Here is a 16,909-nt window from a genome sequence, read left to right on the forward strand (position 1 = left end):
AGCAGATGGAAAGGCAAGAACTTGAGAACAGCTTGGTGGGTTTTGAGTGGGTGAGGTTAAAGTGGAGTACAGTAGAATTGTTAAAGCAGATATGAAATTTCTGGAGTGCTTTTAAATTTTATTCTAAAGAGAAGAAATAAAGATTTAGTCTACAAGTTGTTTTAGAATGAGGGCAGTGCAGAAAAGGGAAACCAGTGACCTACTTAAAAAGAAATTAAAATGCATTAAACCTCTTGGGGTTGAGGTTACCAAAAAAAAAAAAAAAAACCACCCTAATAACAACAACAGAAAAAGTAACACAATGAATGTGTGCATGAAAGGAGACAACATCTTCATTTCTTCCCTAGAGGCAGCAAAATTCTACCAGGAAGAGTCTGACTTCTAGTCAAATTATTATTATGCAGCTATTATTATGCAGTTTAAAGGGATATTTTTACTTTGCTTAGAATTTTAGGGCACTGACTCTCTAATGTGTTAGAATCTCATCTAAAAACAAATGCTTCTCACCCTGTCAGGTATCCTAAGGCACAAATAAGTTTCTGTCATCCTTGTCTATTATCGTATTTATTAGAACAGTTATACTGTATTTCAATAACATTACTCTTTTTTTTTTTTCTTTGCTTTGCTTTTACATAGTTAGTCCCCATCCTGGCTGACCAGAAGCTGTTATTTGTTTGTCCTTTAATCACTGATCTGTTCACCTCGGATGGTCCTTCCAGGATTTAATGTTTCTGCTGGCATAGCTCTTGCTATCACCAGGTCATATCAGCCTTTCCATTGCATCAAAGTGGGTCCCCAGGGAAGGAGTCTATTTTACCTAATGCAAATCAAAACACGCAGACCTTGTCAGAGCTACTTCCACAGCTCTGTGAATAATAAATACAAGCACAGGAATGACATTTGTCTTATATCCAAAGCTTTCGGAGTAATTAAGTTTGCTGGGAACAGACAGGCTAATCTGATACCTCTGTGGGTTATTAGCTCCAGCTGTTTCCACACTTTGGTACCCACGAAGAAACAAATGGCTGCCCCGCTGACAGGAGCATCCTGGTGCATGGATTCTGCTTAAAACGCTGGAGCCTCACACAGCTGTGTCCCCTGCACCTTTCCAGGACCCAGCACCAAACCTGGGTGCTGACAGCGTCGCTGCACCAGAGCCTGGGTCACTCAGCACCAACCATGTCGATGATTCAGGATCGTCACAGTGAAACAGGAGACAGAAACTGTGCACCAGACCCAAAACCATATGTGCCTTTACCCATCTGCAGTTCACTATTCCTGCCGTGGCAGACACTCAAGTTTCAAATTTCATGTTTGTTTTCTACTGTTGATTGTGTTCCTCATGAGTTAATTTCACCCTCTTTTTCAATTTCTTGTACCCTCTCGTTGCAGTATCTTTACTCATCTTCAGTCTTCTTACTGCCTCATTTTTCTTCGGTTTGTCCTGTTTACAAACCCAGGCATGATTTAAACTCTCCCATCTTAATCAAAGTAGTGCCCTTGAACTCACCTGCTGTCCCTGTTTACTGCCTCATCATCCTTTTTCTTTTAATCTCTCAGCACACTTCACAAAGAGTTTACAATTGCTATCTGGTGTTCCATCAAAAACCCACTTTAATGCAGCTTCTGCCCTTGTACTTCCCTGACACCTAAGCCTATTATTTATTTCAATAACTATCACTTTCTTTTCTCTGCCCTGAGTAAATGCCTTTGTGATTTCAATCTTTCTCCTTTCACAGCCATCCAGAATATTGCTGCGAATGCTGCTTTTCCAAATTTGGCCTCAAAACTCTTGTGATTACTTTCCTTTATATTTCAATGACTTCTTTTCACTTCCAGGGCCTCTCTCTCCTTATAGAGCTGCATTAGTAACATTTTGATTTCTACTATTCAATCCCCATAATTACTATGATTCAACTGTACAACAGCTATTTCTGTGTCAGAAGCTGGATGACAGCAGGAGCTGTGGGACCAACAAACGCACCAGGTACCATCTTGCAGCATAGACCCCGCCTGACAAAATCCATGGTCTGGTCTGCGCTACGCTGCTAACTGATACTCCTCAAAGATAGGCAGGGCCAAACCTTGACGCTAACTCATCAACAGAAATGCCCGTCTCCACCACAGGTGTTGCCATACAAAAGAACGCTCTCTCCATCCTGGACGTTGTCCTCATGCAGGGTGACAAGAGATCGCTTGGCTTTGAATTGCCATCTGACATTCGCTGTGAATTCAGCCACCTCAGCTGCAGGCTGGTCCCATATATATGAATATCTAAAATACCATTTCCATTCCTTGTTACAGTTCTTCTTTGCACTGATATCTAAAAAAACAAGGGTAACACTTAAGACTGCTGGAATTGATACCAGCCATGCTGATGAATACTGTTGTGTCATTTCCTTGTGCTTCCCCATCTGTCCCATATGTACTTCTATCCTCACTTGTTTAATACTTAGATTTAACCTGCTGGGAGCAAAGATTGGAGTTAAGAGGGGCCTTATTCAGAGAAACCGTCCCAGTGACAAAAGTAGTTCTGACCATATACATAGATCCTTGCAGAAATTATGTCTATTGGAGATTACTGTAAAAAGGCTTGGGTGGAAGAGTGGTATTAAAGGAAAGGGAGGAAAGGGGAACCAAATCCCAGTCCTATTGCAGACTTGTTCTCCTCTCTCACAGTTTTTCATCCATTTGTGGTGTGGATGATTCTGAAGTGCCAAATGTAATATTTATAATCTCAAAATCTGCTCAAATCAGTAGACGTTCAGCACTTCAAATGCTGTCTTCTCTATTTTGCATGATCTAACTGTAATTGGTGTTAAGATATTCCTATTTATTCTGGAAATACAAAATGTGTTACTTTGCTCTTAATCTGCATAGACTGGAACCATCTGCTGTGATTCACAGTTGAAGAACAAGAGCTTATAAATTCTGTCTAGTACTTATATCCAGCCCTCATTAAACAAATAATCACTCCTGCTAACAAGTTGTAAGTCAGAGAAGTGTCCAATTACAATCTTACATTTAAGCATGTGATTGATGCAGTCCCTTTAAAACAAAGCAAAATCAAGCAACGGCAAAAATAAACACAGTTGAATGAACTTTTATCTTTTGCTTCCACCTGATGGTCAGAAAGGCAGCTTTTAGTGGCTCAGGTAGAGGATGAGTGAAGGTTGTCCTCAGGTGTGCCAGTGGCTCTGACTCCCATGTTGTGGAAAAGGTGATTTGACAAAAGAAAGAAAGGATCAGCTAGTTTGCCTCCAGAATAGCAGAAAACAAGAATCAGCAGGAACAGTTGTGCAGTAAGAAGACCTAATCGTGAAATATATTTTGTTTGCATTGTACCCAGATATAGAATCATAGAACAGAATCAGAGAATCATTTAAGGTTGGAAAAGACCTCCAAGGTCATCTGGTCCAACCATCCCCCTGCCACCAATGTCACCCACTAAACCATGTTCCTAAGCATCATGTCCAGCTTTTCCTCGAACACCCCCAGGGATGATGACTCCACTACCTCCCTGGGAAACCCATTCCAATGCCTAAGCACTCTTTCTGAGAAGAAATTAATGAAGAAATATGCCACAAGCCTGCTTGATTTAAATGAGGAACATGAGGCATCCCATTTGCCTTGCACCCAGACATACAACGAGACTGTTTGATTTAGGTAGGAAGTGAAATATTGCGTAATATCTGTTTAACATACAGTTGCACAAAAATAGTAGAGCTAAGATAGCTGTGTCCAGTCTGTAAAAATTTGACGGAATCAGATGGCTAGCATGCAGTTTGCAAAAGCGTAGCACCCATCTGAAGTCGCTGCCTGGAACGGCGCTCGGAAGAGTCTAAAGCCTGTCTGACAAGCCAGAACAGACTGGGCCTGACCTACGGAAGGAGGAAGTAAAGCTTTTCACCAGACTGGTCTTGATCCGTGGGGAAACCACATGTAAATACCCATGTAAACACCAAAGGGGCTTGGGGAAGGGAGAATATGCCCCTGTTGGTTCTGGCTTCCCTTTGTGGAGAGCTCTTGAAGTGATCCACCTCAGCGCTGGAGACCAAGAACTGTCAAATGATGTAGCCATCAGAAACCTCGATGCAGCGTCAGTCTCGTGGTGTTGTAAACCTAAGGCTTGACTAATATGTTTAATTACTGCTTGTCTTTTGGTTTTTAACGGATGGATTGCCTAAAGGGTGAGCGCAAATGGGCACCTGCTTGTAGTATTGACTCTCTCAGCCCCTCCAAACTCTCCCTTCATGGTGGTTTCCAGGTCCCTAACAAGAGCAGCTCCCACAGCTGGCAAAAAGCAGCTGCTGCTGTTGACACCAGCTTACAAAGCTTTGCAGAGGCCAAAAAGAAATTCCTGCCAGGAGGAATAAAACTGCCCAGAAACCAAAGACAGGAAAAGGATATCTGCAAATCCAATCGACCAGTTATCCTGTGCAGGTAGATAATGAAGTGCTTTTGATTCATGCACTGGACACTAAGTATTCTCTTTGGTTTGGGATGTTTAAGGTAGATAGGTAAAATTATATCCTGCCCTTCATCCATGCCCAGTGTTTGTCATCCTCAGGCAATCAAAATGCTGATTTGGTCTTGGTCTTAAATCCTGCCAGATTGTACCAGAGGGGAATTTGCTCCTGTCTGATAGGTACATAGATTTTGTTTCTGTCCTAAATAAATAAGTTAGAGAAAGAAATAAGAGCAGCAAGGCTCAATGTGTTAGAGCAGATTTGAATCTTTATTTAGCTTTTTTTCCATGATGCAAGTCTTTCTTCAGCCCACTATCTACCCTTATGTCTCCCAGAACATATTTTGAATGATGATGCACACTTTCTGGAACTGTTTACTCAACTTATTTGTCATATTTGCGCAACATTTTACAAACAAGATAGGTCAAATTTTTTCCTGTTGACATAATTCAACAGACTTCACTTAGGTTTGGCTAGAAGGAATTTGGTCCAATTAGTTTTGTTTACAGATTTATTCAAAATTAGGAAATGCTTTTAAACACTAGGCCTGCACCTAGCTTTCAGATTGGCTGACCTTATGATGGGAAAATGCCAAGGCCCACTTTTTGCTTGTGAAAAATGCCATTTATGAATAAATGTAGGAAACTTCCAGCTCCTTATCTTGAGGTTTTTATTGTATGTTCTGTATAAAATCTTTCAATCAAAGCTTTCCAAGGAAGAGTTCTTTTCCCCATCCTTTTAAGAAAGCAGGTTTCCCCACGATCACAGTGGTATGGCTTTTAGAGGAAGCAATAAACCAGTATCTAAACTGTTGAAAGGAAAAACCACAGACCTTCTCAATGAATTCAATCTACATTCAGTTTAAAGATGTCAACTTTTCCTGTCTTTAAATACAGGATGTGACAGAAGTTTTAGCAGAAGGGGATGGTACAACAGTGGTGTAACTCTCTGAATGCCCCAAAGTGATTTAAATGGTTTAAGTTATAGGCAGATCCCAGTCCCAGACCTCGTCAGAACTGGGCAGGTGTAAAACTATCTTAAAATCTAAGGGTCTTGTAAGACCTCATAAGATGATTTTAACACAGCATGAAATCTCACCTTAGCACTTTGTATCATTGTGTTTCTCATGTCTCATTTTGAATATAACACTTTCTTTTGTGTCTGGAAAGGCCTGAGATACTGGGCTTTATCTTCACAGCATTTTTATGATTAGATAAACTTTAGGCTAGTTTGGTTCTAAAGGTCTGAGCCTTTATATCTGAGCCTTCAGAGGAGTAGATTTAAAAAATATTCTCAGCTCCTTTTATCATATACGGTACAAGTAGCATGTTTGGTTAGGCAGCCCTCATATCTGATTAACAAGTGTGAAACTTCTCCTCTGTGTGTAATATTGCAGCATCATATTTGTACACAGCAATACTTTTATAACTGGGTGAAAACATATCACAGAATCACAGAATGGTTGAGGTTGGAAGGGACCTCTGAAGATCATTGAGTCCAGCCCCCCTGCCAAGCAGGATCACCTAGAGCACGTTGTGCAGGATGGCATCCAGGTGGGTTTTGAATATCTCCAGAGAAGGAGACTCCACAACCTCTCTGGGCAACCTGTGCCAGTGCTCTGTCCCCCTCACAGTAAAGAAGTGCCCTCTCATATTCAGCCGGAACCTCCTGTGCTTCAGTTTGTGCCCATTGCCTCTTGCCCTGTCAATGGGCACCACTGACAAGAGACTGGCTCCATCCTCTTGATATCCTCCCTTCAGATATTTGTACACATTGATAAAATTTCGTCTCAGTCCTCTCTTCTCCAAGCCAAACAGGCTGCACTTTCTCAGCTTCTCCTCATACGAGAGATGATTCAGTCCCCTAATCATCTTAGTAATCCTCCTCTGGACTTGCTCCAGTAGCTCCATGTCCTTCTTGTACTGGGGAGCCCAGAACTGGGCACAATGCTCCAGGCGTGGCCTCACCAGGGCTGAGCAGAGGGGGAGGATCACCTCCCTTGACCTGCTGGCAACACTCTTCTGAATGCAGCCCAGGACACCACAGGCCTTCTTGGCCGCAAGGGCACACTGCTGGCTCACGGTCAGCCTGCTGTCCACCAGGACCCACAGGTCCTTCTCCACAGGACTGCTTTCCAGCAGATCTGCTCCCAGCCTGTACTGGTACTTGGGGTTATTTTGCCCTAAGTGCAGCACCCTGCATTTGCCTTTGTTGAAATTCATGAAGTTCCTCACTGCCCAATGCTCCAGCCTGTCGAGGTCCCTCTGAATGGCAGCACAGACCCCGTACAGATAGTACAGCTATGTACAGATACTTGTCTGGAACGGTCCTGGTTACACAGCTAGCCATCCATGCATTACATGGGAATTCTATAAACTGTGCATATTTTTTTCCAAACAAGGAGCTGAACGATATTAGGATAATTGTTACTGTTTTACTTGATGAGGTACATGATGCACCGGCCTTCTCAACTGGCAGTACTGTTACTAGCAGTACTGTCAGGCAACATCTAAAATGATCAAGGGGCTGGTTCAAAATGGAAAGAGTAACCTTTTTGAGCAGTGTGTATAAAAATGCAGAACTTACTGCCATGCAGAATCATCAATACCAAAATAACATGCATGTTGAAAAAGACAAATGAGACAAATCCTCGGAAAGAAAAAGAAATACACTGTAGGCTGGTAAGCACAAATGTCACTTCTGGGCTCACAAGTGCCTGAGCTTCAGGCTGTGAGGAACTGGGAGGATTTGCCATCTGTATTTGCCCTAGTACAATGTGTCCCAGGCTCTACTACTGGTCGCTGTTAGACCATGTGAATCTTCAGTATGGACTCCTGCAGCCATTCCTATAGTCATATGTTATGTCTCTTTAACATGCAAGTGCAAAGCAGAGGCCTAGGCTGATACGGTAATTTAACAGGAAAAATTGTAAACATTGAATCCCACTTAGGATTTTCATTAAGATGTCCAGTTCCCTTCAAAAACAACGAGAGGGAAACTTTTAAAAGCCTTGAGGTTGCTGTTTCTTAAAAGATTGGGCTTGAGACCTGAAGAAAGTGCATGTGCTTGGAAAGCTGACATTCGTAAGACTGCGCTATTAGCTAGTAACAGATGTTACCTCTTCTTGGAGGCAATACACCTTACCTCTTGTTTCTTTATGGAGAAGAACACTGCATTTAAAACAAGATTTAATCAACAGCTACCTTAAGAACGTCTTGGGGAAGACTTGGCTGATTGACTCAGCCTGCCTTCTTATTTTAAAATGAAAGGATGAAGTAAATAGCAGGCTTTAGTGTGAGATAAATGGTCACACCAAGTGAACTGCTGGTTTCTAAGAGCCAATATCTTGCTTTGTCACAGCTTCTCTCTCCATCCTGTGATCTTTGGCATAGCAACAGAAGTAGTAGTGTTGCACCTAAAGGCCAAATCGATAGGAGACATACAGATAAAATTCAGAACATTCATCAGAGTATGCACAAATATGCCAGTAGCATCCTGAAACCTTTTAAAGTAGCAGAGCTGGCTAGCTTTTGATACAGGGTTTTATCTTGTGCCTGGAAGGATCGCTCCACAGCCTTGTTATTTAGTGCCACCCAGTGGACATTTGCGTCAATTGCTCAGGTCTCTGGTTATCTCCACAAGATGACAAATTTGAATACACCAGACAAGAGCTAAACTGGAGCCTTAGCTGACAGCCATCTTCATCATTGATTTAACCCTAGCGACTGAGCTTTGCACTGAAGTGGAGGGACGAGGACAGGTTATTTTAATTAATTAATTTATTTTTTTAAGCTCTGGGGCAGCAACATATCCAACTATGTCTTCCATGTTTTCTAAGTAAATGTGAATATTCATTCCTCAGAGGTGTCGAAAAAGAAGTAGCCCTGGATACATACCTACAGAATCAAGGCAGAATCAAGGCATATTGGCTTGGCAGAGCTGATTTTGGTGGTATTTGGACAGTTTCATTTTTGATGAGATGTGCAATCACATGGCAGACACAACCTTTTTTTATTATTATTATTTTTTTTTAATGTAAGCATGAATGCACAATTTTAGGAAATAAATGGTAGCATGAAGTACTAGTCAAATGGTTCACCAACATGAGCATGAGCAGACTACTTTACTCACAGTAGTTGTGTGAATTATGCCTATCATCCTAAAATGAATGCCAGGGCACATTTTGAGCCTTTCGGTTATGTATGTGCTATACATGCTATAGGAAGAGAACCCGTTCTCTATAGATCTGTGAATGTCCTAATTAAACAACTTAGGGCTACTTATTTTAATCCGAAATATATTGAATAGTGTGTATGGCAGCTGGTACTATGCAAAAATACTGTTAGCATTCATTTCTGATTTTCTTCACTGATTTCTACTTTGGGGATCATCGTGGTGTTGAATACGAGCATTTTAAACTATTGGTAATAAAGTACTTTAGCCATGACATTATGTGTGCTGGGTCTGGCTGGGATGGAGTTACCTTTCCCTGCAGCAGCCCACACAGTGCTGTGCTCTGCACCTGTAGCCAGAACAGCACTGGTATCACACTAGTGTTGTGTCTGCTGCTGAGCAGTGCTGGCACCACACCAGGACTCCCTCCAACCCCCCCAGAGCCAGCAGGCTGGGGGTGGGCAAGTAATGGGGAGGGGGCATCACCAGGGCAGATGACCTAAACCAACCAAAGGGGTATTCCATAACACCTTACGTCACACTCAGCAATAAAAGGTGGGAAAGGGGAAAGAGAGGGGAAGCTCTCGTTATGAAGACGTGTCCTCCTGAACTACTTCTACGCGTATTGAGGCCCTGCTTCCTGGGATGTGGCCAAATATTGCTTATTGACGGGAAGTAGAGAATATATTCTTTCTCTCTCTGTGCTTCCCCCCCACTTTCTTTCCCCTTTACTTAAATTATCTCAACCCATGAGGCTTTTTTTTCTTCTTTACTTTTTTTTTTCTTTTTTTTCTAGCATACTTTCTTCTTCTAAGTAGGAGGGGGGTTGAGAGAGCGGTTGTGGTGGAGTTCAGCTGCCCAGCAAGGTAAAACCACCACAGCCTGACGTCCCCAGACATGTACAAGAGATAGCAAGGTGTATTGTTTGTATATTCTTAATAAACAAAATTTCTGTGGTGGAGTAGATAATTCTGGTGTGTAGTATGCCATTTATTACATGCATCTCCATTTTTCATTAGTTAGCTACTAGGTCAAATACCAGAAAGAACTTAAGTCAAATATTAGGAAGAAAGCACTGAATGGCCTGTTTTTCTTCACTGCCCCATGTTTTAAGTCATATATTGGGAAGAAAGCACTGAAAGGCCTTTTTTCCTTAACTGCCCCATGTTCTAGATCACAATGCTTAACAGCCAAAAGAAGCACACTCTTGAATTGTGGAGGGTAGGTCTTTTCCTTCTCAACAGTGATGTACAACGCACCAAAACAGTAGCTTGTGAACAATACTGGTGTTCTGAAGAAGACACTTGAATTCCCAAATTCCCAAAGCATGTTGAATGTCAGAAGTGAGACCTTTTTTTTTTTTTTTACAACCCAATCGATAGATGGCAGTGCTCTCTCCTACTCTGATGCTGTGAGAAGGGCCTCCTGTCAGTTGGTCAAGACTGAGTTCCCGTGCATTTAGGAAAGACTGGTAAAAGTGGGAACTGTCCCAATTCAGTATTAGATCACATCCTGAAATGCAAAAGATACGCCTGCAGTGGTCAATGAACAGTGTTTCCAAGCTTCTGTCACAGAAGGAGGGTGGAGACACCCTGTAAATCTGAAATACATTCTGAAAAATCTTTGTTTACAAAATTATTCTCTAATGACAATGTGCAAGATAAAATGGACAAGGCCCCAGATATTCTTCCTGATCCTGTGGCACCCTTCTTTGTCAGAATAGTTTGAATTGTTTCTTTCGTGAAAAGTGTTAGAAGAAACTTCTGTAAAAATGAAGGGCTGTTTGTACAGGTTGAATTTAGCCAGGGAAATTAACCTCTCTTTGTTTATTCTTTAGCCAATGAGATGAGATAACTTTTTCTACAATCCATAACAGCTGAAATATTGTGTAAAGGAACCTGTCTGCCCTGATTTACTAGGAAAGTAAAGATTTACTCTGGAAATTTATTGCCCTGGGAAAGAGGTAAGAATATCACTGATTATTATGACCATATTTTGTAATTTTAAAGAAAATGCGTGCATATTTTCCTCACCCTGCAGGGTCCTGGCAAGTGATTTTTTTTTGCTGAGGAAGAACTATGAGTAAAGTGTAAACTGGTATATAAACTTGCCCACAAAAGGAAGAGTTATGCTTCAAATATATGCCTATCTGCAAAGCATATTCCTTTCCTATTGCCTCCTTGTGACCAGAAACATAATGTATAGCAGGTCTTTGAGCAGAGCGTGCAGAAGGGTCCCTGCAACAAATGCTGCTTGAAGCAATCCAACATGTCTTTTGTGATTCAGGGAGTGCAATGACACCGCAATGTTTTGGGCCAGCATATGATGTTTGGGTGTCTTATCATTCAAATGATAAGTAGTTTCTCAACTGTGGAGCCTGTTTCTCCCACTTGAACGAGCCCGAAAGGAGATAACATGTCAGTAGATATATTATTCATATAAATATGAATTCATATGCTCAAGTCTTTCCAGGAAACCGAGGCCTATAATTTGATACAAAACATACTTATGTTTTTACCCTCAGTGACAATATTTTTTTCATGCAAATAACAGATATCAAAACATTCAGCTGCAAGCACAGCTTTGGGATTTGCACGTGTAAGCACAGATGTATGTGTATGGAGTTCAACTTATTGAAAACATGGCCCACTTAATGCTTTGGTTCTTATGGGAGGAAGAATTAAGAGGCACCAATTTGTGTGTAAAATTCTGGGGATGTGCAGTTCCACATAATAAAAATGTGAAGTTAACTAAATAATAGGAACATATTGCCTTCATTTTGAAGTCCTGTATCCCCAGGAGAAGCCCTAGACATTTTCTTTATCATTCTAACATGTTAGTGACTCCCATAACATCTGAACGCATCCATAAAACTTCAAAACACTTCATCATCTGTAAATGTTCTTTTCTATTTGTTTTTTTTTTATGTTTTTCAAACTGAAGTTTTGTCAGGAAACTGTAAAACCTGGAAGAGCGAGCACCTCAGTATTAGATCTTACTGTCTTTCTTTTCTTTCTTCTGTTCTGTAGGTGAGCAAGTAGATGTCTTGCATAAAGCTGGAGGATGAGTACCAAGCTCCAGGATTGCATTTACTTTCCAGGCTCATGAAACCCTGGTTGCCTGCTATCACAATCCTTTGTCCCACCTAGTCCAAGGAAGAACACTCATCAACAGGCCAAGCTCTCTGCATAGTTGTTGGACATCTGCTTTTTTCCAAAATAGCTTGAGTTTGTCAAAGAACTGGCAATCTTGACTCATTTCTTCACTGCTTGTGCATCCCAATACCCACTGAAAACTAATTTATCTTAAGACAAGCGTAAGTATTTTAAGCTCTTTCTCTACCTTCACAGCCATAAGAGATTCCTAAAATTCTCCAGGCAAAGCTAAGTGATTTATTTTCAGAGCTCAGCAGTTCCTCTTTTTCTATATATGTGAGGATACTCCTGGATGAGTAAGAAATCTTAATGTAACCAAATCTCCATTCTCCAAAATGAGAATGAAGAATACTGCCTAAGTCAGCAGACGTTTTCATAAGCTAACCTTTGCAAGGCAGTAGCTTGTGAATAGCAATTTCTCATCTCCCTTGCTATGCTGCAATTTATTCCTCTGGAAAGACATTTTAAGTAAATTTACCAAAGGCAAAGGTAATGATGATAATATATTAAAAGCTCCCAAGCTGGTTAATCTTTAGAGGCAATGGAAAGTTTATTGAGAGCAATAGAACATCCTGTGCCAGCCTCCAGTCACAAGACATAAAGGTGTTTATTTTTAAAAACCTGAGTGTGGGTTGTACTTCACAGTCTATTTTCCACAGTATCACACTGAGGCCAAGGAATCTTTGGTGCTGGGTAGGGAAAAGGCAGCAGCCTGTATGCACAGTGCTCCTCGAACAGTATTAGGGTCTCACTGTCAGAACTGAAATAAAAATCCCCAATAAGTTTAGGTAGGGGGTTTAGGTAGGGGGTTACTCTTCCTCTGAGATGCTTATATTCGGCATTGGCTTGATAACACACGCAGATACAGTGCTGGTCGTAACATCTTGCACCATGACATACAATGGCTTATATGACAGTGCTTTTGCGTTTTACACACATATTTTCTTGTTGTTAATGGGGGAGAAAGAACCTCTATTACAGAACTAAAGAGCTTATTTAAGGATGTTTTTCTCTGGGGAAGTTTATCATGTCTCCTGGTTTAATTATATCACTGAGAGTATGTTAATTTTAGTCCCCTTGTGAAGCTCTATGTGATTTTAAACATTATTTCATTTTTGGCTTAAAATGATTTTGAAGAGACATATGCTAAACTGAAAAGAGACATTCTAAATCCTAAGAGAAGCTACCTACATAAGTTGTCATACTGCTTCAGTAGTAGCGGTCTAACAATTTCCTATAGCTCTATGGATGCTTTCCCTTTCACAGGCAAGTTTCTGCTTTAGAGCAGAGACTCTAGATCCAAAAATACTCCAATTTTATTTCCCTGTGGTAGCAGTGCTATGAATTGTGTGCCTGCTACGAGGCGGGGAGGGAGAGGAGTGTTGATCCAACACATACTAGATAGCTATGTTGGCTACATAACTAGTTTCACTAATGGAAATTTCACTAATGGAACATAAAATTTCACTAATGGATTCCCACCGGAAATATGTTAATAGGCAGCAGCGCTTCCATAATACACCATTTCTGACTGTGAACAACTGTAAATTGCAGAAGTGCTGGAAAATACACCAGAACACCTGATTCTCTTTCATCCTGAATTACAATTACTGTATATAAAAAAAGACATGAATGCTGAGCATAGATGCAAATACAATTTACCTTTAGATAGAGCCTTTATTCCACCAGAGTGACATAAGTGGCTTGAGAGCAGGAAGACCCAAGTTTAGAGCAGCAATGGCTGGGGATAAATAGAGCAAATACGATATTACTTGGGAAAGTACTAAGAGTTGAGAAAAGAGAAGAAAAGAAAAAAGAGAGGAAAAGAGAGGAGAAGAGAAGAGCGGAGCAGAGCAGAGCAGAGCAGAGCAGAGCAGAGAAGAGAAGAGAAGAGAGAAGAAAAAAGAAAAGAAAAGAAAAAAAGAAAAGAAAAGAAAAGAAAAGAAAAGAAAAGAAAAGAAAAGAAAAGAAAAGAAAAGAAAAGAAAAGAAAAGAAAAGAAAAGAAAAGATGTAACTCAGGAAGTGTACCCAGTAAATTAAAGGGATCCAAAACAAACACGTATGCTTCACATTGTTGTAATAGTATTTGTTCACTAAATTGGAATCTGCAATTACTGTGAAGACTGAGTGTACAGAAAAGATCAGCGTGTGAAAAGGATAATTAGTACTTTAAAAAGTGTGAAAAAAATGAACATCTGAAGCATGATATTGCAAAAACTAGTTTAATGCTGGAAAGGACAGAAATTTAAAATATCTCATCTACGAAACTTTCAAGCATTACAACTTCTAAGCAGAGAGGCAATCTCCTACACCAGATCTCTGCTACGCCCTGGAAGAAAGGAACTACCTGTCTGGCAAAAGGCACATTTTACTGCCCCTAGTTTGTGACTGAGGGTGCAATAGATACATATAAATATATATAACAAGATACAATAATATATGTTGTATATTTATATGTCCAATAGTTATACGTCACAAATAAGTAATAGCAACACCAAGACAATACTATTTTTGAAACATCCAACTTCAAGGACAGCGTTGATATCTGTGTATGTAAATACAGATGTACATGGAGTTCTATCTTCTGAAAATCTGGTATTGACAACATTTTGGGTCAGATGGGAGGAAGGATTACAAAAGCATGAGGCTGCAAACCCGAGGGAAATGCAGCTTCTAATGACATAAATGTGGGCTGTACTGCAGGCGATTGTAGTGGCAAAAATTATGGTGGATGCAGGCTAGCAATACAGCTGTTTTCCATCACAACTGGGGATTTCAACTGCAGTGGCTTCAAATTCAAACGGTCCAGAGATTTTGTTGCTATAGCAGCATCAGCCATCCACTCAAGTCCAAATAAAATGTGGTACCATTCCAGTTCTCTCACATGTGCCCATTTTATTTCATAACAAGACCTTGGAATGCCATCATGTATCAATACTAGCGCACCCGCTGCATTGAACAGAGGTAAAGGTATTGATTTTAGGAAATACATTTCACTGCATTTAGCCTGATGAGAAGAAGCATGAATCATAACATCAAAGAATGTTTTCATGGCTAATAATAGACTGCAATTATTATTTTTCCTGAAAAGCACTTTCTACTGTTACATAAGTCTGCAGTCGATAGTCTCAGGGACTATATGATATTTGCATTTCAGTCAGATGAGAGAATATTCTATAAAAATGAACTGTGAATCAGCAGGCCTACATCAGCTTCTTGTCATGCCAAATTCAGCGTAACTTCAGCCAGCCATCTGTAGCCAGCTGAATTGCTTTGCTTGCTGGGCTTAGTTAGTTAGCACTGGGAGCTCTAGGCTCTGCCCAACCTGCACGGCTGAGAAGCTCCATCCACAGGTGTCACACTGCAGCTTCCCTCTTCCTACAGGAGTGAGCTTGGACCAGGAGAGGTGTGCGAGCCCTCATGCACACCTCTGGGGCTACATCCTTCCAGCAACGTGTGCTGATTCACATTTCACACTGTAAAATTTTGTAGCAGTAGGGATCAGGATAAATGTCTAAGCTACACAAAATAGAGGGGCAGAAGAGCTTCTGTACAAAGTCAGAAGGCTTCTGTATGAAAACTTATCACTTTCGTTAGATTTGCCTGAGATACGAGAGCCTGGTCGGGAGGCAAAGCATTGCACAATGTGGATGAAGAGACTTTCAAAATTATGTAGGAAATTCTGTGAGATGTCTCAAGCTTAGAGTCACTTGTGTATGTTTTTCTCTGAATAAGGACTGTGGGGTAGGAATAAATAATGTGTACATACCTGCAAGTAGCCTGGAAGCATCTCTTATTTAATCAATAGGTCATGAGATCCTTCACTTTTAGAATCAGATTTTTGTAATATATATATTTTTCTTTTGTATAATGAATTTCATTCCCAGGTCTTGGCAAGTTTTTGTGAATGCAGCAATGACAACATGGCATCTCACTATGTTCATGACAAGACTGCACCCCACATTATTCCCGTCAATTTCCATTGGAGAAGAACAGCATTTGCATTCAGGTTCTGGTGGAAAGAACTGCTTGCAGTCTCCCTCCAAGACGAGAATTACTCAGCTAAAGGGAAAATAAATCCCCATGCACATTGCTGTTGCCTTACAGATAGTATTCTTCCATTGAGGACAAAGTCTGAGACCCAAGAGAAAGGGAACTGAGGAGGAGTGGAAGAAGAACGGATGGTTGACTGAAAATCGTTGCTTGGTAAGGGTCTATCTGAAACTTTTTTTCCAGTCATGAAGAGTACAGTATCTTACTGGTTAATTCATTATCTATATCCTCAAATCTAGACCTGTTTAAACAAATACAAAGGTTAAGCCACTTGCATCCAGAATACCGAAGGCCTTTCTATATATTAAAAATAAAAGCAGATGCTACACTAGTCTTTAAAAGAACTACAGTTTGTTCTGAGGCCAGTAAATCTGACTTTGGTGCCAAGCAAATTTGTAGAAACTATAATGAAGACTAAAATCAGTGAGTGAAATGTAAATATGAGATATAGGGGAAAATTCAGCACTGATTTCTTCTTATTCACAAGTTTATTACGGTCTTTTGAAGGTGTCAATGAGCAGATGATTACAGTTGTACATACATATGGATTTTCAAAAATCTTTTAAAAGATTCCTTATGAAAGGCATGTAAAGCTGTCATGATCAAAGACAGAAGATGTCTCAGGGATTAATATTGAAAAATAGGGAACAAATGTTAAGAATTAATATACCGTTTTCACAAATGCACATTTCATGAAATTCTTGTCATCCATCTCACAAAGGTTGCACTTGAGCTAGGAAGGATGCTAAGAAGAAAGGCAAAGTTGATCTGCAAAATGGAATGACTTCCACCTGAAAAGAATAAGCAGTCTAGAGCTCTTCAACTTGGAAAACAAACCGTGGGAGGAAACAGGGAGATGTGATAAATTTTATAATATCGTAAGTGGTGCAGAGAAGGTGATTAAGGAGTGGCAATTAATTACTTCTCACAGTATGAAAACAACAGAATGATCAGTGAAATTACTGGGAATTGGGTTCAAGAGAAAAAAAAAAAAACAAGTTCTCTTTTCATGGAGGGCATAACTAAATCATTATCTCAATTTTGCAGAATGTCACGCA

At 40.4% G+C, this 16,909-nt stretch overlaps 2 long non-coding RNA genes across 2 annotated transcripts in view; one reads left to right on the forward strand and one right to left on the reverse strand.

The window, feature by feature from the left end:
* The window catches only part of LOC118256845 (uncharacterized), a 44,216-nt gene that overhangs the window by 3,496 nt on the left and 23,811 nt on the right, over positions 1-16,909 (reverse strand). Inside the window, exon 2 of the long non-coding RNA XR_004781367.2 lies at positions 13,460-13,538. This is a non-coding gene — a long non-coding RNA (uncharacterized LOC118256845). The remainder of the gene's footprint in view (positions 1-13,459; positions 13,539-16,909) is intronic.
* Positions 10,371-16,794, forward strand: LOC118256846 (uncharacterized). Its single transcript, XR_004781368.1, has 4 exons — positions 10,371-10,605; positions 11,672-11,958; positions 15,906-16,004; positions 16,573-16,794. It is a non-coding gene; the product is annotated as an uncharacterized LOC118256846 (long non-coding RNA).

The sequence above is a fragment of the Cygnus atratus genome, chromosome 2 (genome assembly GCF_013377495.2).
Source record: "Cygnus atratus isolate AKBS03 ecotype Queensland, Australia chromosome 2, CAtr_DNAZoo_HiC_assembly, whole genome shotgun sequence".
Taxonomy (NCBI): Eukaryota; Metazoa; Chordata; class Aves; order Anseriformes; family Anatidae; genus Cygnus; species Cygnus atratus.